This window comes from Bombina bombina, chromosome 6 (genome assembly GCF_027579735.1).
Source record: "Bombina bombina isolate aBomBom1 chromosome 6, aBomBom1.pri, whole genome shotgun sequence".
Taxonomy (NCBI): Eukaryota; Metazoa; Chordata; class Amphibia; order Anura; family Bombinatoridae; genus Bombina; species Bombina bombina.
Window position 1 is genome coordinate 610,225,795 of NC_069504.1, and position 22,861 is coordinate 610,248,655.

The 22,861-nt window shown below is 41.9% G+C and overlaps 2 long non-coding RNA genes across 2 annotated transcripts in view; both read left to right on the plus strand.

The window, feature by feature from the left end:
• LOC128663336 (uncharacterized) overlaps positions 1–22,660 on the plus strand; it is a 34,969-nt gene extending 12,309 nt beyond the window's left edge. Inside the window, exon 2 of the long non-coding RNA XR_008402844.1 lies at positions 22,311–22,660. This is a non-coding gene — a long non-coding RNA (uncharacterized LOC128663336). The remainder of the gene's footprint in view (positions 1–22,310) is intronic.
• LOC128663337 (uncharacterized) lies at positions 6,127–9,328 on the plus strand. The gene is made up of 3 exons (XR_008402845.1): positions 6,127–6,266; positions 6,444–6,756; positions 9,163–9,328. It is a non-coding gene; the product is annotated as an uncharacterized LOC128663337 (long non-coding RNA).
• Positions 22,661–22,861: the final 201 nt, after the last annotated feature.

A 22,861-nucleotide genomic window follows, 5' to 3' on the forward strand; every position in this document is an offset into this window, starting at 1 on the left:
GAGCCCACCGCAAGCTACTCTATACATATTAACCCCTAAACCGCCGCTCCCGGAGCCCACCGCAACTATAATAAACCTATTAACCCCTATCCTGCCCCCCCTACACCGTCACCACCTATATTAAACTTATTAACCCCTAATCTGCCCCCCCTACACCGTCGCCACCTATAATAAATCTATTAACCCCTAATCTGCCCCCCCTACACCGTCGCCACCTATAATAAATTTATTAACCCCTATCCTGCCCCCCACTACGCCGCCGCCACTGTAATAAAATGATTAACCCCTAAACCTAAGTCTAACCCTAACCCTAACGCCCCCCTAACTTAAATATTAATTAAATAAATCTAAATAAATTAACTCTTATTAACTAAATGAATCCTATTTAAAACTAAATACTTACCTTTAAAATAAACCCTAATATAGCTACAATATAAATAATAATTATATTCTAGCTATCTTAGGATTTATATTTATTTTACAGGTAACTTTCAATTTATTTTAACCATGTACAATAACTATTAAATAGTTATTAACTATTTAATAGCTTACCTAGCTAAAATAAAGAGAAATGTACCTGTGAAATAAATCCTAACCTAAGTTACAATTACACCTAACACTACACTATACTTTAATAAATTATTCCTATTTAAAAATAAATACTTACCTGTAAAATAAACCCTAAGATAGCTACAATGTAATTAATAATTATATTATAGCTATCTTAGGATTTATATTTATTTTACAGGTAACTTTGTATTTATTTTAGCTAGTTAGAATAGTTATTAAATAGTTATTAACTATTTAATAACTACCTAGCTAAAAGAAATACAAAATTACCTGTAAAATAAATCCTAACCTAAGTTACAATTAAACCTAATACTACACTATCATTAAATTAACTAAATAAACTACCTACAAATAACTACAATTAAATACAATTACATAAACTAACTAAAGTACAAAAAATAAAAAAAGCTAAGTTACAAAAAATAAAAAATTAAGTTACAAACATGTTAAAAATATTAGGATTCTATCAGCCAATCGGAATTAAGGTAGGAAAATCTGATTGGCTGATGGAATCAGCCAATCAGATTCAAGTTCAATCCGATTGGCTGATCCAATCAGCCAATCAGATTGAGCTCGCATTCTATTGGCTGATCGGAACATCAGCCAATCAGATTTTTCCAACCTTAATTCCGATTGGCTGATAGAATCCTATCAGCCAATCGGAATTGAGGGGACGCCATCTTGGATGACGTCCCTTAAAGGAGCCGTCATTCGTCGTAGTCCGTCGGTGAAGAAGGTGGTTCCGCGTCGGCGGAAGGAAGATTCAAGACCCGGCTTGGAAGATGACTTCGCCCGGATAGAAGACCTCTTCAGCGCCGCCTGGATGATGACTTCATCGGATGGAAGATTTCTTCAGCGCCACTTGGAGGATTAACTTCTTCCGCTCCGGATGTCCTCTTCAGTTCCATCGGTGGCTCGGCTGAGTGAAGACGACTCAAGGTAGGATGATCTTCAGGGGATTAGTGTTAGGTTTTTGTAAGGGGGGTTTGGGTTAGATTAGGGGTATGTGGGTGGTGGGTTTTAATGTTGGGGGGGGGTTGTATTTTTCTTTTACAGGCAAAAGAGCTGAACTTTTTGGGGCATGCCCCCACAAATGGCCCTTTTAAGGGCTGGTAAGGTAAAAGAGCTTTGAAATTTATTTAATTTAGAATAGGGTAGGGATTTTTTTTATTTTGGGGGGGTTTGTTATTTTATTAGGGGGCTTAGATTAGGTGTAAGTAGCTTAAAATTGTTGTAATATTTTTAACATGTTTGTAACTTTTTTATTTTTTGTAACTTAGCTTTTTTTATTTTTTGTACTTTAGTTAGTTTATGTAATTGTATTTAATTGTAGTTATTTGTAGGTAGTTTATTTAATTAATTTAATGATAGTGTAGTATTAGGTTTAATTGTAACTTAGGTTAGGATTTATTTTACAGGTAATTTTGTATTTCTTTTAGCTAGGTAGTTATTAAATAGTTAATAACTATTTAATAACTATTCTAACTAGCTAAAATAAATACAAAGTTACCTGTAAAATAAATATAAATCCTAAGATAGCTAGAATATAATTATTATTTATATTGTAGCGATATTAGGGTTTATTTTAAAGGTAAGTATTTAGTTTTAAATAGGATTCATTTAGTTAATAAGAGTTAATTTATTTAGATTTATTTAATTAATATTTAAGTTAGGGGGGCGTTAGGGTTAGGGTTAGACTTAGGTTTAGGGGTTAATCATTTTATTACAGTGGCGGCGGCGTAGTGGGGGGCAGGATAGGGGTTAATAAATTTATTATAGGTGGCGACGGTGTAGGGGGGGCAGATTAGGGGTTAATAAATTTATTATAGGTGGCGACGGTGTAGGGGGGGCAGGATAGGGGTTAATAGGTTTAATATAGGTTGCGGCGGGTTCATGGAGCGGCGGTTTAGGGGTTAAACTATTTATTTAGTTGCGGAGAGGTGCGGGATCAGCAGGATAGGGGTTAATAATTTTATAATAGAGGGCGACGGTATAGGGGGGGCAGGATAGGGGTTACTAGGTATAATGTAGGTGGCAGCGGTGTCCGGGAGCGGCGGTTTAGGGGTTAATACATTTATAAGAGTTGCGGCAGGGTCTAGGAGCGGCGGTTTAGGGGTTAGTAACTTTTTTTAGTTGCGGGGGGCTCCGGGGGCGCCGGTATAGGGGGTAGAACAGTGCAGTTTAGTGTGGGTGCTTAGTGACAGGCTAGCAATAAAGCTGGGAAAAAGCCGAAGGGCAGCGAGATCGGATGAGTGATAACTCTCACAGTCCGCTGCTCATCGCCCCGCGGCTTTTTGACAGCTTTATTTGATAACTTAGGCGAACGTATTCAAGGTCCGCGGCGGCGAAGGTAGGCGAGCTTAGGCGGACGTATTGGGCCGGCGAAGCCAGAAAAGTAGACGGCTTGATAACTACCCCCCAGAGTCTGGTAAATATGTTACCATTATCCTTGTTAATATCTTGTTGCCTTGTTATTTTTATCTGCACCTCAGTTGTGCGTTTAGGTTTTAATCTGACACCTAAACAAACAATTGAGGGGCAGAGAAAAAAAACAAGGAAAAAAGGGCAGCAAAAACAAAATACATGCAGAAAGTAGAACGTATTAGTTAGCAAGCAACACTGTGCATCAGGCTGCTAAAGAGTCTGGCAGATTTAGATTTAAAGGCACATATTTGGTTAATATCCTTTAAACCTTGTTTTTTCTTTCTCTTCTGCATCTCAGTTTTATGTTTCAGTCTCTGAGAACTAAAGTAAACAATTAAGGAGCAAAGAAAAAAAATCAAGGCAAAAAGGATATTAACAGGAGATTTGCAGAAACAAAAGAATAAGTTAAGCAACACTTTGCCCCCCCCCCCCTTGCCCTATATTTGTACATCACCGATTTAATACTGAGCAGATTATGAGAATAAAAAAAAACCAGATTCTTACCTCCTGCTGCAAATATAGTGCTGCAGTATAGGGTGAACAACTTTTGAAGGCCATTTCCCGCGCTTAGCGCTATACTCCTCCAGTGACAGTTACCTGGCTCTGTAATAGCACTGCAGGGCTCGGTCTGCACTGCAATGGTGTAAAGAGCGCTGTCTACTGCAGAAAAGAGCAACGTCAAGTGGCACACGTTTCCTGTCTGCTCTGAAAAAGCCCAATCTGTAGCATGCACTTTACTGAAAGGAAAAATCAAAGTGTAGCATGCACTTTACTGCTCATGGGCTTTAAGAGTGAGGAGTTAAAGAGTAATAGCCAGCGCTAGGCCTGACGCCCTCCCAGTAACTCACTGCACGCCTGGGTTCAGCACCAAGGCGCTTGTAATTTCTGCCTCCCCACGGGTACTATTATACACACACAAATTTATGCACACACATTCATACATACATACATTTGTGCAAATTATTTCTGATTCTGTAGAAAGGTATTTTTATTTGTCATTAAATTGTGTGTATATATAATGATAATGCTTTGTGATTTGTATATACAAAACCTAAAACAACAATAGGACTATATAGGCTGATAGTACCTGTAAGTAATACCTCATTGTAATTTAAAAAATAATAAGTAAGGCTTTTTTTAATTATCATTATGCAATGAAATACTTTGCATTTGTATGTTTACCAGAGCACACAGAAAATACTTTACTGCATTTATGTGAGGAGCAACATATTGGCTTTGGTAAAGAAGTTTAAATAATATATACTGTGTATAGTCAGAGGAAGGGACTGTTGCTGTCCCGAAACGTCACAAACTGCATTAAAACCTTTTGCCACTTTTTGAAGAAAATTCAGTGAGTGCTTCTTTTTTGCATCTCTCTCTCTCTCTCTCTCTCTCTCTCTCTCTCTCTATATATATATATATATATATATATATATATATATATATATAATAATATACAGTATATATATATATATATATATATATATATATAGGTATATACTATATGTATTGAAAAAAATAATTGCAATATCCTTCAAGAGATCCACATGCATTAATTATACGTATCTACACTTTTATACATATATGTAGTGGAGGAGTACCTTATATCTTTAATATATATTTTAATATACCAATTTCCCTCAAAGAAAGAAGGAAAAAAGTAAAATATTCAAAGGACTGTCATCATGTGTAATTTCTTAATAATCTACTCACACACTTGTAATTACAGGGAATTGTACAAATAAAACATAATAATTTTTACTAAAAGTGAGTTACAAGCTCTTTTAACTTATGTTTAGTAAAAGTTAAGTTTAATTTGTACAATTCCCTGTTAATTACCAATGTGAGTAGATAATCAGAAATGACACATAATAGCTCCCTGGAGGAGAGCATTGACGTAGGGGATAGTGACCCCCCATCGTAGCAGTGGAGCAGTCCTGGGGTTCTTAAGGGCCGTACGGAAGCGGCTCATCCTCTGTTCAGTCCCTGCAACCACAAGGTGAAGTTGGTTCCTGGGCTTGCGGTTGCAGAGGCTGTGAGGATGAGCGACGTTGCAGAGGAAGTGCAGCGGATAGCAGAGACAAGAGGCCTGGCCTGGCTGAAATCTTACCTGGCTGCGGCACATCTTCCCGGACCTGGATCCACGGCGGCAGAAGGCGGGACGATCCACGGCAGGCCGCAACGGCGGTCGAGGCCTCCGGAGCGGCTGTCCCCAGGCGACGGCAGGAGCAGGAGGAGCAGAAGCGGCGCTGGGCCTGAGCGTGTGGATCCTGAGCCCAGGCGCCGGTCGGTGAGAGGAAGAGGCGGGTCGCAGGAGGCAGCGCGTGCGACGGGTGAGGAGGCCACGAGGAAGGCGCCAGTCGGGAGCAGCAGTACGGCAGATAAGGCCGGGCGGGGTGAGGGGCTGGGCCTCGATCATGGAAGGAGTGGGCGGGTACCGGCGGCCGCAGAGAGGAGGCCTACAGCCCAGGCGACCAGTGTCACGGCGGGGGAGGGAGCTCCCCTGACCGCTGCATCTATGAGGGAGCAGGGAGAGGAGACAGATGAGCGGCAAGGGGTGGCTCTGGAAAAAGGGAGGACACTGGTAGGCCGAAAGGGGACTGGGAAATGTGTTAGGAAGGGGGCAGGGGAACCCAGGAGTACGGGGAATGTGACTCCTGGGGGGGAACAAATGTGAATGCAAGGGGCCATAGTGAGGAGGTGGTAGGGGGGAGCCCTGTATCTGGGGCACCCGGAGGTATAGTATTGGAGGCTCAAAGGGGGATAGGAAGGCAGACGGTGGTCAGATTAGGGGGAGCAGATCCTGGGGTAGCAGGAGTCAGCGGGGAATTCCCTGTGCAAGGGCCCCTTCCGTGGGGAGGGGGAGATTGTAGCAGGTATAATAAGAAGGTAGGGGTAGGGGCGATGAGGGGAAGGTGCAGAGTGTTAGGAAGGGGGAGCTGCAGGTCGTCAGTGCAAGGGGTCCCTGGGGGGAGGAGGAGGCGAGGGTTATGCAGGGTTCCTAGAGATAAGGGGAAGGGAAAAAGGGGAAGGGGGGCAGAGGAGGGAGTGAAATTAGGGTTGGTCAGGGCTGTGATCATGTGTCAAATTTGTTTCCTGCAGGTGGTGAGGAGGAGCTGGAGGGGGAGAGGGGTGGTGGGGCAGATGACTCTGCTGAGGCGGCAAGACAGGACCTGGATGGAGACGCACTGTGGATAGACTATTCCTACAGTGATCTGGAATCGGATGATCCTGGAGAGGGACCTTCAAATGGACCGGTGGGCACATGGCAGGTAGGGGACCTGGCCGCCTTAGAGCAGCTGATTAGATCCTTGGGGTCCGGGGGAAGTGGGCGGGATGGTAGAGGGAGGAGCGTGGAAGGTAGGAAAGGGGTAGGGTCTAGGGAAGGGAGTATTAGGAGTGGCGGGGGTGGGGAGCAGGTTAGGGATTTCACTGTCTCCTCTTTGCAGACACGGCCTCGGGGAGAGGACTCCCTGGTGCGCCGCAGCCCAAGAAGGTCGGGAGCCGAAAGGTGAAGGGAGAAATCCCGGTCGCCCAGGGAGAGAACGCAACGGCAGAGGGAAAGGCAATCGCCCACGTGGGGGAGGCTCGATAGGTCACGTGAGAGGAGCAGTCGGAGGAGGAGATCTCGATCGCCATCCCAGAGGAGGCGAACACATATGCCCAGAGAAAAGGAGACTAGAACGCAGCCTGAGGCTGGGACAAGGATAGCTGCAGAAGCAATGGGAGTAGCAGGAGCTACAATGGCACCCAGAAACAGAGGTGAGGGTGCTATCATTGACACAGGCGTGGCTGGAGGAGAGCATGGATTAGGTGTGCAGAGTGTGATGAGTGGTATGAGGGATCTGCTTATGCAGTTCGAGAGACGGCTGGCGGGGTAGCAGGGGAACGTTGCAGCAGCTTGGGGTGTGGGGGGGGCACCAGTGGGGAAGAGTCAAGGATCGGGAACTGTGGGACAAGGTCAAGGGGGAACTGCGCCGGTGTCAGGAGGGACTACTAGTAATGGGGGAGTGTTGAAGGTGCCAGAGACCGCGTTGAGGAGGCCCTGTCTATGCTCGATTGGGCCGTTGGGGATTCATCTCACTCAGGAGCTTAAGGAGAATATATGGAAGAGAGAGTTCTTGGAAATATTTTCTCTGTTGCCATTGGAACAGGTGCTCGAGATAAAAGAAGATACAAAAGGAGACAAGGAGAAGAAGGAGGAGGACGAAAGGAAGAAGAGATATCGTAAATTGCCAAAAACTCTATCCAATTGGTCCAAGGCGTTCTATATTTTGGCGGCGGTGGTGGGCAAGAAGTTCCCAGAGCAATGCTCTGCATTGTTCTGCTATCATGACGAGATTTCGGGGGCTTATCGAACTTATGGGGGTTTAGCGTGGTGGCAGTACGATGAGCAGTTTCAGCAGCGTATGGCGGTACGACCGGAGATGCGGTGGGACGACAGGGACATGGGGATATGGCTGGAGTTAATGACTCCTTTGCGGGGGTCCTTTCATGGCATCGGAGGATCGGGGGGCAGCGGTACAGCATCTGGTAACAGTGGGGGGGGAGCTGCAGTGGCCATCAGGAAGGGACTCTGCTTCCAGTATAAACTACCTCCCCATTTCAAGAGAAACGGGGGAGGTAGAAAATCAGGCGAGGTTGCTGCTAAGGGCCAGGACTCCGGTGAAGGTAGGAAAGATGGTACCTTGGTTAGAACGGTTCGCTAAAGTACAGGGTAGGGCGGGGGACGCGGAACTCTTGCTTACGGGTTTTAGCTCAGGGTTCTGGATTCCATTCGAGGAGAAGCAGGGGGTTCAAATTTCAGGAAATCTGAAGTCGGCAAAGGATTTGCCGGAGGTGGTTCAGGGTAAAATTGACAAAGAAGTAGCGTTGGGGAGAATGGCGGGCCCCTTTTCGCACCCGTTTTTCTGAAATTTGAGGGTATCTCCGCTGGGGGTCGTGCTCAAAAAAGCGGTAGGGCAATTACACATGATCCACCATTTATCGTATCCGAAGGGGCCCTCGGTCAATGACGGCATTGACCCTGTGATAGCGGCAGTGAGGTATGCGTCATTTGATAAGGCGGTAGGGTTGGTAAGGGAGGCTGGCGTTGGCGCATTGATGGGGAAGGTGGACGTGGAAGCTGCCTTTCGGCTTTTACCAGTGCACCCGGTGTGTCATCATTTGCTGGGTTGTTCTTTCCAGGGTTCCTTTTATGTGGATCTTTGTCTCCCAATGGGGTGCTCCATATCGTGTGCATACTTTGAGAAGTTCAGCACCTTTGTGAAGTGGGTGGTAAGGCAGCGTTCGGGGTTGTCATCGGTCGTCCATTATTTGGACGACTTCCTATTTGTTGGGGCCGCCGGGAAATCAGATTGTGGGCAGCTACTGGGGCAATTCTTCAAGGTGGCTGATGAATTTGGAATCCTGGTGGCACATGACAAAACTGAGGGTCCGGCCACCACATTGAGTTTCCTGGGGATTGAAATTGATTCCATTTGGATGGAATGCCGACTGCCTATGGACAAACTAATTGACCTAAAAGGGGTCATAGCGGGGGCAATTGGGAAGCGAAGGCTTCGGTTGTGCGAGGTCCAGTCATTGGTGGGCAAGCTAAATTTTGCTTGTAGAATTATCCCAGTGGGGAGGGTTTTCTGTAGGAGGCTCTCCATGGCCACAGCGGGAGTCACGGGCCCTAAGTCATGGATTGTTTTGGGAGCAGACCTGAAGGATGATCTGAGAATATGGTTGTTATTTTTGGCAGAATTTAACTGGCGGGCTTTGGTTCAAGGTAAAGCGGTAACCAACGAGGAGCTGCACCTGTTTACGGATGCAGTGGGGTCCCTAGGTTTTGGGGCTTACTGCCAGGGGAGCTGGGTGGCCGGAAAATGGCCAGCCAGTTGGGTTGCAAAAGGTCTGACGAAGAATCTGGTCTCTTTGGAGCTTTTTCCCCTACTGGTGGCAGTGAGGGTATGGAGAGATAGACTTCAGGATAGGAAGGTGGTATTCCATTCTGACAACCTGGGGGTAGTATTTGCGGTTAATAAACTGACGTCTTGCTCCCTGCCGGTGGTCCGCCTGTTGAGGCTGTTTGTGCTGGACTGCATGAGGATGAATGTGCTGTTTCACGCTGTGCATGTTCCAAGTTATCTGAATACTGTGGCTGATGCTCTTTCTCGCTTTCAGTGGGTGAGGTTTCGGGAAGTGGTGCCAGAAGCGGAGAAGGAAGGAATCAGTTGCCCGCCGGACTTGCTGGAGCTGGAGGCTTGGAGCTAATCAGAGTTGCAAGGGGAGCGTTAGCTCCAGGTACGTGGAGTGCTTATGTTAGAACATGGAAGCAATGGTTGAAGGTTCTGACAGCTAGGGGCATAGTGGTGTCTAGGGAAGGATGGATTCAAGGTTTAATGGCATGGATTGGGGAATGGGGTGAGAGAAGGCTCTCTAGGGCGTTGGTGAGGAGGAATATGGCAGCTTTGAGGTTTTTGTTTAGACTGTTGGGGTGGGAAGACTTGACGAAGTTGTTTTTTATCCAGTTGGCGGTGAAATGGATCTGTAGGAAAAAAGTGGACACGGACCAAGAGGGGCGTGGTAGGTTGATAAAACTGGGGGAAGCACAAGGGGCAGGGTGCCCGGTAGCCAACATGAAGGCATTTTTGGAGATCCGGCCGGGTGCTCAGTTGCCGTTGTTTGTTCACAGTGATGGCTCGAGTTTATCTTGCTTTCAATTTTTAGCAGTGCTTCGGAGGGCATTAAAGGGCTTGGGGTTCAAGGCGGAGGAATTCGGGACGCATTCGTTCCGGATTGGGGCTGCCACTGAAGCTGCTAGTTTAGGGCTGGGGGAGAGCGTGATAAAGAGGATTGGAAGTCTGGATGTTTCCGTTTATATGTTAGACCAGACCTGGTGGCTTAGTATGTTTTTCTTTTATAGGTCCTATACAATATTGGATAGTGGGCCATTCCTATATATATATTGGGCCCGGAAGGCAGCGGCGGTGATGGATGAAGGTGCTCAGTTGAAGTTTCAGGAGGAGGAAGTGTTGTTGCGATGGCTAGGGGTTAGAGGACTAAGGTGGGACCAAGTTCTTAGGAAGGTGGTACTGGTAGACCATGCTAGGTTGTTCCAGCCCCCAGATATTTTGGTCATCCACGCTGGGGGCAATGATTTGGGTTTTTTGTCCCAAAAAGACTTGGTGGATAAGATCAGGAAGGATTTGGGGAGATTGAGGGAATTATTCCCTTGGCTAATAATTGTTTGGTCTGATATTGAACCCCGATCGGTGTGGCGGGCGGCATGGGATTTCAGGAAGTTAGAGTCCTCTAGAAAGAAGATTAACAGGACGGTCACCAGTTTTGTGGGCAGAATTGGAGGGTTTGGCATTTGCCATGTAGAATTTGAGGGGGAGACAGGTCGTTGTTTTTTCTTGAAGGATGGGGTACACCTCAATGAGGTGGGCTTGCACCTCTTTAATTTTAACATCAAAGAAGGGGTGCAAAAGGCCTTAGCCCGGGTGGGGGTGGCTCGTCATTGACGAGCTGTGGCGGGGTGCTTGTCTTTTCAGTAGGTTAGGTAAATGGGTACCTCCCTAAAGAGGCGGGAGAGAGTTGGGGGAGATGTACCTGGTGATATGCCAGTGGAAGGTACAGCTCTGTGGGCAAACAACCCAGGTTATGGGGTTTATTGTGTTATTGAGTTAAAAGGATTTTGTTTAATATAGTTATATCTTTATAAAAGATTTAATAAATGCGGGCTACGGCCTTTACACCCACTTGTGTGTTTTGTATCATTTAAGCGGAACGTATGCATAGTATGGGGTCATAGAGTCCTTGTAAATAGCTTTACTTTTTTCCTTCTCTCTTTGATAATATTGTGTGTATTAATATATACTACATGTGTATTGGTGCTCTCATATATGTTACCAAAGAACAGTATTAGAAATAATTAAAATAAATCAAAGTTAAAAAATACCTTGCAGAATCTGGCATATTAGAGCTGAGATGGTAATCACTAGTTCCCATCCGGTTAAAGAACCTGTGATGTCACAACAGCAGGCAGTGACTGCTGTGATCAAATTATGCAGATTATTTTTAGGAAGAAAAAAATTGCATTCTGATGATCAGCTCTGCCTAACTGCCTTCTGCTCTCTGTGATATTTAATTTGTTCACTGCTTGTAATCACGGAAGAAGCAAGGGTTATTTAGCTGAGTGGGAACTAGCTGCTAATCTTGCAATATGGTAGAAGCAGCTAGATCCCAGAAAGAAATCTAAAAAAAAAATTAAATGTGCCAAGCGCTAGTGACAGGTGCGGCAATGGAGGACTGAAGCAGGCAGTCTCACTAGCCACTGGGACAACAGGATAGACCTGAGACCTCTAAATTTGGATCTATCACACAAATGTGTTTAATTCAGTGGGGGGGCACTTGGAGGGGCAAGGAATTTTTATGGGGGGAAATGCCCCCCCCCTGCCCCCTGTAGTGATGCCTATGCTTCTTAGTATACAATCTTGTGCAATTATGGTTAAATACAGAAAAATCACAGTAAAGCAAACTGTAAACTCAGCACTGATGATGCCGATTGGTTTAGTTAACAGTAAAAAAAAAATTAGCTGAAGGATAACTGCTCACATTTTTCAACAAAAATGCCCTAAAACCTTTATTTTGCATTCAATATAGACTTTTTTGTATTTTAAAATTATAATATTTCAAATTATTATAAATAATAGATTTAAAGCTTTGCAAAGTTATGGGCAAAATAAAATTTTAGAAATTAATAAAACTCATATTCCTTATGGGAACTAAAAAAGATGTAAATGTAATTTGTTTAGGAATTCTGCAGTCTACTCCACAGACCTGTATTAGTATTGTTTTGGACCAAAATATTTAGAGGTGCAAAAAGATGACTCCAACATTTAGGGCTAGATTAGAAATGGAGCGCTAAATTATGGTGCACCAGAAAACGGGCAAATTTTCTCGTTTGTGGGCGCGTGATAATTTACCAACCAAGTGGCTGGTTATTGCTACCATGAGCTCAGGGTAGCAATTACTACTCAGAAAATTAACCAGAGATCTGATCCTTGGTTAATTTTCTAAAAGTGCCCCAAATGCCCTCAAAATAGAGGGAATTATAGTTTTTTTATTAAAAAAGTAGCATTTTTTAAAAATAACTGCACTAATTTCGGGGTCTAATGTTGGTGAGAGTGGGGTGTTAGAAAAGAAAACGGTACTGAAAAAGTGCCTTTACATTGTGGTATATGGGAACCGTGTGTTCCCAGTAAATATATATACAGTATATGTATATGACTATATTCATATATATCTATGTGTTAACATATTAACACATAAGTATATATGTATATATTCATATACATAAATATTTAAAAATGCTACTTATCCCCCTCGCTGCACTTAGGTTCTGATGCCGTCTCTGTCGGCATAAGATCGAGGCTCCCATGGGAGACTATGGAAGCGCGCTATTGTTAGAGCAATGTTTTCCAGCATTCGCATTACTGTTAACTTAGAATACCAGCACCCATTAGCGTGCGCAGGTATTACACAGTGGAGCGCAAATATCGCTTTGTAGAAAGCGATATTTAGTGCTCTACTTGTAATCTGGCCCTAAATATTGATACATGAGTTAATGGTTGGGGAATCAGCCTCTATTATTTTATTTTATTTTTTAATTCCCCTTCTTCCTTTATTACAACTCTATATACTCTGCATGGAGCTCTTGACGTGTGAAAAAAAAAAAAGAGGTTATATAGTAGCATGCAAAATATCTTGCTAAAAAGGACCTCTTGCTTTTCTGTAAAAATGTTTCTTGTGCTATGCTCCCTAGAAGGCCAAAAGCAAATTCTGTAACCCTGCAAATCAAGTAGCTGGCAATTTGCAGCCTTTTGAGATCGTAGGTTGCAGATTTTGCTTTTTGGTCTCTATAGAGATGGTGGAACAAAGCACAACTTTCACAAAAATGCCAGAGGTGTTTAAAGGGACAGTATACTATAAAATTATTTTTCCCTTAATGTGTTTTCAATTACTTTTTTTTACCAGCTGCGGAGTATAAAATGTATGAGATTTGCTTTTTATGCTTTATTTGTGTATATGAATTTGCTGGTTTTGTGTTTTGAAGCCACAACCTAATAAATGTAGGTATAATAAGATCTCATTACTTTATCACATTGTGTAAATATACATGCTTCTTTATCTTATATCTGTCCATAAACCAATCACCAATACTTGGAGAGAACAATGGAAAATTAACATTGTATTACCTTATCTCTTCTATACCCCACTAGGAGTTTAATATATTCTGCTGGTTGTGTTTATGCAGCTTATCTATAGCTTGGACCTAAGGCCAAAAACTTTCAGAAAAGGTGGGGATACCACAGGCTAGATCAACTATTTCAAATGCCATTATAAGGGTAAAGGAAATACTTGTAAACAATTTTATACACCCCAGCAGGTAAAGTGGATCATTGCAAACAAATTAAAGGGGAGAACATTTTTGAGTAAACTATCCCTTTAATGTCCCTTTAATGTATGCTAGTTAATCTTTGAAGACTGATTGAAAAAACTTACACATGTCATGTGGACAGCTTAGTTGTACAGCTTTGTTATGCATATCAAGGGGTCAGAGTGGTGGTTATATATTTTTTTTTTGGAATTGTGTAGATGTAAATGAGCAAAATATTTGTTGTAAACCATACAGTTGCAAGAAAAAGTATGTGAACCCTTTGGAATGATATGGATTTCTGCACAAATTGGTCATAAAATGTGATCTGATCATCATAGTCACAACAATAGACAATCACAGTCTGCTTAAACTAATAACACACAAAAAATGAAATGTTGCCATGTTTTTATTGAACACACCATGTAAATATTCACAGTGCAGGTGTAAAAAGTATGTGAACCCCTAGACTAAGGACATCTCCAAGAGCTAATTGGAGTTAGATGTCAGCCAATTGGAGTCCAATCAATGAGATGAGATTGGAGGTGTTGGTTACAGCTGCCCTGCCCTATAAAAAACACACACCAGTTCTGGGTTTGCTTTTCACAAGAAGCATTGCCTGATGTGAATGATACCTCGCACAAAAGAGCTCTCAGAAGACCTACAATTAAGAATTGTTGACTAGCATAAAGCTAGAAAGGGTTATAAAAGTATCTCCAAAAGCCTTGCTGTTCATCAGTCCACGGTAAGACAAATTGTCTATAAATGGAGAAAGTTCAGCACTGCTGCTACTCTCTCTAGAAGTGGCCGTCCTGTAAAGATGACTGAAAGAGCACAGCGCAGACTGCTCAATGAGGTGAAGAAGAATCCTAGAGTGTCAGCTAAAGACTTACAAAAGTCACTGGCAAATGCTAACATCCCTGTTAGCAAATCTACAATACGTAAAACACTAAACAAGAATGGATTTCATGGGAGGATACCACAGAGGAAGCCACTGCTGTCCAAACAAAACATTGCTGCATGTTTACAGTTTGCACAAGAGCACCTGGATGTTCCACAGCAGTACTGGCAAAATATTCTGTGGACAGATGAAACCAAAGTTGAGTTGTTTGGAAGAAACACACAACACTATGGCCTAGATTTGGAGTTTGGCGGTAAAAGGGCTGTTAACGCTCCGCGGGCTTTTTTCTGGCCGCACCATAAATTTAACTCTGGTATCGAGAGTTCAAACAAATGCTGCGTTAGGCTCCAAAAAAGGAGCGTAGAGCATTTTTACCGCAAATGCAACTCTCGATACCAGAGTTGCTTACGGACGCGGCCAGCCTCAAAAACGTGCTTGTGCACGATTCTCCCATAGGAAACAATGGGACTGTTTGAGCTGAAAAAAAACCTAACACCTGCAAAAAAGCAGCGTTCAGCTCCTAACGCAGCCCCATAGGGCTGTTCCGATCAGCCAATAGAATGCGAGCTCAATCTGATTGGCTGATTGGATCAGCCAATCGGATTGAACTTGATTCTGATTGGCTGATTCCATCAGCCAATCAGAAAATTCCTACCTTAATTCCGATTGGCTGATAGAATCCTATCAGCCAATCGGAATTCGAGGGACGCCATCTTGGATGACGTCCCTTAAAGGAACCGTCATTAGTCGGGAGACAACGGAAGAAGAGGATGGATCCGCGTCGCCTGCTTCAAGATGGACCCGCTCCGCACCGGATGGAAGAAGATCGAAGATGCCGCTTGGAGAAGATGTTTGCCGGTCCGGATGTCCTCTTCTTGCCGGATAGGAGGAAGACTTTGGAGCCTCTTCTGGACCTCTTCAGCACCGGATGATGGATCGCCAACCCCCGCTTGGGTTGGATGAAGATGTTGGAGCCAGGACGGATCGGTGATACCTGGATGGTGAAGACAAGGTAGGAAGATCTTCAGGGGCTTAGTGTTAGGTTTATTTAAGGGGGGTTTGGGTTAGATTAGGGGTATGTGGGTGGTGGGTTGTAATGTTGGGGGGGGGTATTGTATTTATTCTTTTACAGGCAAAAGAGCTGAAATTCTTGGGGCATGCCCCGCAAAGGGCCCTGTTCAGGGCTGGTAAGGTAAAAGAGCTTGTAACTTTTTTAATGTAGAATAGGGTAGGGAATTTTTTTATTTTGGGGGGCTTTGTTATTTTATTAGGGGGCTTAGAGTAGGTGTAATTAGTTTAAAATTGTTGTAATATTTTTCTTATGTTTGTAAATATTTTTTTATTTTTTGTAACTTAGTTCTTTTTTATTTTTTGTACTTTAGCTAGTTTATTTAATTGTATTTATTTGTAGGAATTGTGTTTAATTAATTTATTGATAGTGTAGTGTTAGGTTAATTGTAGGTAATTGTAGGTAGTTTATTTAATTATTTTATTGATAGGGTAGTGTTAGGTTTAATTATATCTTAGGTTAGGATTTATTTTACAGGTAAATTTGTTATTATTTTAACTAGGTAACTATTAAATAGTTCTTAACTATTTAATAGCTATTGTACCTGGTTAAAATAATTACAAAGTTACCTGTAAAATAAATATTAATCCTAAAATAGCTATAATATAATTATAATTTATATTGTAGCTATATTAGGATTTATTTTACAGGTAAGTATTTAGCTTTAAATAGGAATCATTTATTTAATAAGAGTTAATTTATTTCGTTAGATGTAAATTATATTTAAGTTAGGGGGGTGTTAGTGTTAGGGTTAGACTTAGCTTTAGGGGTTAATACATTTATTAGAATAGCGGTGAGCTCCGGTCGTCAGATTAGGGGTTAATAATTGAAGGTAGGTGTCGGCGATGTTAGGGAGGGCAGATTAGGGGGTTAATACTATTTATGATAGGGTTAGTGAGGCGGGTTAGGGGTTAATAACTTTATTATAGTAGCGCTCAGGTCCGGTCGGCAGATTAGGGGTTAATAAGTGTAGGCAGGTGTCGGCGACGTTGAGGGGGGCAGATTAGGGGTTAATAAATATAATATAGGGGTCGGCGGTGTTAGGGGTAGCAGATTAGGGGTACATAGGGATAACGTAGGTGGCGGCGCTTTGCGGTCGGAAGATTAGGGGTTAATTATTTTAAGTAGCTGGCGGCGACGTTGTGGGGGGCAGGTTAGGGGTTAATAAATGTAATACAGGGGTCGGCGGGGTTAGGGGCAGCAGATTAGGGGTACATAAGTATAACGTAGGTGGCGGTCGGCAGATTAGGGGTTAAAAATTTTAATCGAGTGGCGGCGATGTGGGGGGAGCTCGGTTTAGGGGTACATAGGTAGTTTATGGGTGTTAGTGTACTTTAGGGTACAGTAGTTAAGAGCTTTATGAACCGGCGTTAGCCAGAAAGCTCTTAACTCCTGCTATTTTCAGGCGGCTGGAGTTTTGTCGTTAGAGCTCTAACGCTCACTTCAGAAACGACTCTAAATACCGGCGTTAGAAAGATCCCATTGAAAACATAGGATACGCAAATGGCGTAGGGGGATCTGCGGTATGGAAAAGTCGCGGCTGAAAAGTGAGCGTTAGACCCTTTAATCACTGACTCCAAATACCAGCGGGCGGCCGAAACCAGCGTTAGGAGCCTACCGCCGAACTCCAAATCTAGGCCTAAGTGTGGCGAAAAAGAGGCACAGCACACCAAAATCAAAACCTCATCCCAACTGTGAAGTATGGTGGTGGGGGCATCATGGTTTGGGGCTGCTTTGCTGCGTCAGGGCCTGGATGGATTGCTATCATCGAAGGAAAAATTAATTCCCAAGTTTATCAAGACATTTTGCAGGAGAACTTAAGGCCATCTGTCTACCAGCTAAAGCTCAACAGAAGATGGGTGTTGCAACAGGACAACGACCCAAAGCATAGAAGTAAATCAACAACAGAATGGCTTAAACAGAAGAATATACACCTTCTGAAGTGGTCCAGTCAGAGTCCTGACCTCAACCCGATTGAGATGCTGTGGCATGACCTCAAGAAAGCGATTCACACCAGACATCCCAAAAATATTGCTGAACTGAAACAGTTCTGTAAAGAGGAATGGTCAAGAATTACTCCTGACCGTTGTGCACGTCTGATCTGCAACTACAGGAAACGTTTGGTTGAAGTTATTGCTGCCAAAGGAGGTTCAACCAGTTATTAAATCCAAGGGTTCACATACTTTTTCCACCTGCACTCTGAATGTTTACATGGTGTGTTGAATTTAAACATGGCAACATTTCATTCTTTGTGTGTTATTAGTTTAAGCAGACTGTGATTGTCTATTGTTGTGACTTAGATGATGATCAGATCACATTTTATGACCAATTTGTGCAGAAATCCATATCATTCCAAAGGGTTCACATACTTTTTCTTGCAACTGTATGTAAATTAAGGTTTTCTGCATGCCAACATGTTTTAGCTTAAATTAAAAAGTATTTGCTTGAATGCAATAAATATCATGTAGCGTATCATGACTGCCAGACATCACTGAATGCCGACAGCATAGGTCAGATTCGCCACCAATCGGCCGCTAGCAGGGGGTGGCAATCAACCCGAACGTATAGGATCGGGCTGATTGCAGACTGCAGCCTCAGAGGCAGCGGACCAGTTAAGGAGCAGCGGTCTTAAGACTGCTGCTTCATAACTGCTGTTTCCGGCGAGCCTGAAGGCTCGTGCGGAAACAGGGGCATCAGGGTCGATTTGGCCCTTGATAAATCCGTCCCTTGAACTATACATTAATGAATATAGCAGACCACCATACAAATGTTGTTACTTGTAGTGAACTGTATAGTGGTCTGTTTGTGAAGCATTGTTTCTGTCATGCACAGCCTTTATATATTACTTCTAAATTAATTCATATAAAAAATGTATGTAGTATGACTTTTTAAACCATTCATCACACCATATGTAGTAAATACAGATTTAGGGGGATATTTATCAAGCTGTCAACCACAAATACGCTGGAATTCGGCAGCGTAATTGTGGCAAGCTTGATTTGACCTAGTTATCAAAGCCTACAGACCGTCAAAATTTGAAATCTGTGACGTAACATACTATCCGCCGGTCTCAATCCGACACAGATCGTTGCTTACGTCATTACACATGTTCCAAATACACATTCGGCACTATTTAACATTTTTTCAAAGTTATCAAATAGTTAACAGGTACACTCGCGGCTATTCTCTGCGAGTCTGAAAGTAGCGAAAGCTTGTGTTCGATGCTGCCAGATATCCCATTGATTTATATAGTAGAAAACCACTAACGTTTACACCTAACACCCTAACATAAACCCTGAGTCTAAACACCCCTAATCTGCTGCCCCCGACATTGCCGCAACCTAAATAAAATTATTAACCCCTATTCCATACATACATATTACATACATATTCCATTACATACATATATACGCTTTTTAATACAAATATAATATTATATAATATAATTATTAAATGTCTTAAAGGGATAAGGTATATGGCAAGATGTTTGACTGGGAAGGGCTCCAATGTACAGTGGATATAAAAAGTCTACACACCCCTGTTAAAATGTCAGGTTTCTGTGATGTAAAAAAATGAGACAAAGATAAATAATTTCAGAACTTTTTCCATATTTAATGTGACCTATAAATAGGGATGGGCGAATGTTTTGCAACATTCGAAAAATGAAACGAATTTTAACACATTCGTTCGTTTGAATCAAATTTTGAATGTTTACATAACATTCTAACATTCGATTTTCAAATGTTCGGTTTTGAATTTTACGTTTACATTTGAAAATATTCATTCGAAAAATTCTAATTTATATTTGTAATAGTATTTCTAATGCTTTCTTTAAATGTAATATTCGAATTATGCAATATTCTATATAGAAACATTCAAAATTATATATTTGTATCTATTATGTATCAATTTACTAGATTCCCTCCCTACCACATGAACTATTGAACTTCTGAATAGTATTTGTTAAATAGAATGTTAAATTCGAAATTTCAAATGTGGACATTCGATATAATTATAAACATTCGAATTCGAAAGTGACATTCGAAAACTGTAAATAGCATTCGATTACAGAATTTTTAAGAATATTCGTTCTTATCAACATTCGGATTTATAATTCGAATTTCGGTAATAACATTCGTTCTAACATTCGAATTCGAAAATTTACACATTCGTCCATCCCTACCTATAAACTGTACAACTCAATTGAAAGACAAACTGAAATCTTTTAGGTAAAGGGAAATAAAAAAAAAAAACTAAAATAATATGGTTGCATAAGTGTGAACACCCTTAAACTAATACTTTATTGAAGCACCTTTTGATTTTATTACAGCACTCAGTCTTTTTGGGTAGGAGTTTTTCAGCATGGCACATCTTAACTTGGCAAGATTTGCCCACTCTTCTTTGCAAAAACACTCTAAATCTGTCAGAATGCGAGGGCATCTCCTGTGCACAGCCCTCTTCAGATCACCCCACAGATTTTGAATTGGATTGATGTCTGGGCTCTGGCTGGGCCATCCCAAAACATTAATCTTCTTCTGGTGAAGCTATTCCTTTGTTGATTTGGATGTATGCTTTGGGTCGTTGTCATGCTGAAAGATGAAGTTCCTCTTCATGTTCAGCTTTCTAGCAGAAGCCTGAAGGTTTTGTGCCAATATTGACTGGCATTTGGAACTGTTCATAATTCCCTCTACCTTGACTAAGGCCCCAGTTCCAGCTGAAGAAAAACAGCCCCAAAGCATGATGCTGACACCACCATGCTTCACTGTGGGTATGGTGTTCTTTTGCTGATATGCAGTGTTGTTTTTGCGCCAAACATATCTTTTGGAATTATGGCCAAAAAGTTCAACTTTGGTTTCATCAGACCAGAACACCTTTTGCAACATGCTTTTAGGAAACTTCAGATGTGTTTTTGCAAAATTTAGCCAGGCTTGGATGTTTGTTTTCCGTCTTGCCACTCTACCCCATAGTCCAGATACATGAAGAATACGGGCGATTGTTGTCACATGTACCACACAACCAGTACTTGCCAGATATTCCTGCAGCTCCTTTAATGTTGCTGTAGGCCTCTTGGCAGCCTCCCAGACCAGTTTTCTTCTCGTCTTTTCATCAATTTTGGAGGGACATCCCGTTCTTGGTAATGTCACTGTTGCACCATATTTTCTTCACTTGATGATGACTGTCTTCACTGTGTTTCATGGTATATTTAATGCCTTGGAAATTCTTTTGTACCATTCTCCTGACTTATACCTTTTAACAATGAGATCCCTCTGATGCTTTAGAAGCTCTCTGCGGACCATGGCTTTTGCTGTAGATGCGACTGACAAAATGTCAGGAAAGGCCTACTAGAACAGCTGAACTTTATTTGGGTTAATCAGAGACACTTTAAATGATGACAGGTGTGTACTGACTCCTATTTAACATGATTTTGAATGTGATTGCTTAATTCTGAACACAGCTACATCCCCAGTTATAAAAGGGTGTTCACACTTATGCAACCATATTATTTTAGTTTTTTATTTTTATTTCCCTTTACCTAAAAGATTTCAGTTTGTTTTTAAATTGAGTTGTACAGTTTATAGGTCACATTAAAGGTGGAAAAAGTTCCGAAATGATTTATCTTTGTCTCATTTTTTTACATCACAGAAACCTGACATTTTAACAAGGGTGTGTACACTTTTTATATCCAGTGGCACAGGGATGCTGAGCAGCACTGTGCTTCTACATACATATGATTGAAATGTAAGAGTCACGTAACTCATGTGATGAAGCTGAGTAGCAAAGCAAATTTAAAATCCTCATAAGATAGTAGGCGTGGTGGTATGAAAGGTGGGTCCGATGTGAGTGAGTGAGTGAGTGAGTGAAAGTTCCAGGGGCAGGGAGTGCTGAACTTTGCATAGATATGTGGGCAGTTTTCCAACTCAGGGTGTTTGTCTCTGCTCTTGCCTGTATGAGCATCAGCAATCTCCCCCTACCCTGTTGTGTGATTATTTCATACTGTTTATAATGCTGTTTAGCATTCATTAAATATAATGTATTATGCCAATTTTGAGAGGGGCCTTGAATGTAACTCGCTCTCTTCCCTATGATTTACATTATAATAAACCGGGTTTTAATTTACACTGGTTTCTATTTACAACCATTTCTTCTGGAACCTAACCTCATTGTAAATTAAGGGCTATATTCTATATGTGTATATATGTGTATAGTCAAATACCTCGAAACATGCAATATAATTTTTATTCCTTTTAAATGTGTTTAAAAGGTTTTTTGAATAGAAATATTTTAAATTCCAATATTCTTCACATAGAATAAAAAAGTTCTTATTTAAAATATATATGTATATATATTTATTTACATAAAAATAAAATTTTCTTCTCTCTGAAGAACATTGGAATGTAAAGTATTCATAACTCACTTTGGGTTTAGCACATTTGGTCTAACATCGGATAGAGGGTTTTTTTTAAGAGCGTACCCCATAGAAGTCAATGGGGAGAAGTCAGTGCTTCGTTGTATCCAAAATCCTGAAGTTAGCATGCATAGAATTTTCCCTTGCACGCTAACTTTATGCTTTTAATCCGTAATATGCGTGCTAACCCGGCAGCAATACATTTTTACTTTGAGCACAGGTAGAGCACTTAAGCGAAAAATGTATTTAGCGCACCACTTTTAATCGAATCCAATATACGTATTCCCATCAATTGTGTTTATTTTTAAAATCCAGCCGGGATTGTATCATCTCTAGTTTATAGCTGCAAACATTGCTTTCAGCGACTATTTTTATTTTCTAATATGTAGCATAAGTACAAAAAGCATCCACAGTGTATGTTTTTAAGGATTGTTTTGATGCTGCCAGGCAAGCTGATGGCTTTATACATCCTGTCCATGGTTCAGTGACCCTCAAATCTTCTTTGATATTCCAGGCAGCAGCAAGAACCAAGCTGAAAGGATCAAGAGAGAGGTGAAATGCTTCAGCGCAAGGCCCCAATGAAGCCATCATGTGACAAGAATCCCAAACCTGCTGCAATAGGAAAAAAGAAAACAGAAGGGAAAGGCCAGTCTTGTGGCAGAGCTGATAGAGATGTCAGCCCTGCTTCAGTAATCTCATGACGCCTCAGCCCAGCGTGGGGCACAGGAGATCCACAGTCAGCATGGCGTGACGAGGAAGACCACCCCACTGAAGGCAGCAAGGGGGCAGGCGGACACACAAATCAAAGTAGAAGAAAGTAATTTTTGATAAATTAAAGAAATCTCCATGGAAATTAGCATGAAACATTTTCTAATCTCCTTCTTTTCGCTGCTGACAAGGGTCACTGGTTTAACTTCTCTCTCTTATTTTATTATTCCCTCGACTCATTTCTCTGTTATTTTTCTCTCTCATATCCTTCAATTTTTACTGGGTTTCTTTTTCCTCATCTATCAGTTTAACCTCACTCACTGTAGAGCCTAACCCACGTCCTGCTAGAATTTCAAG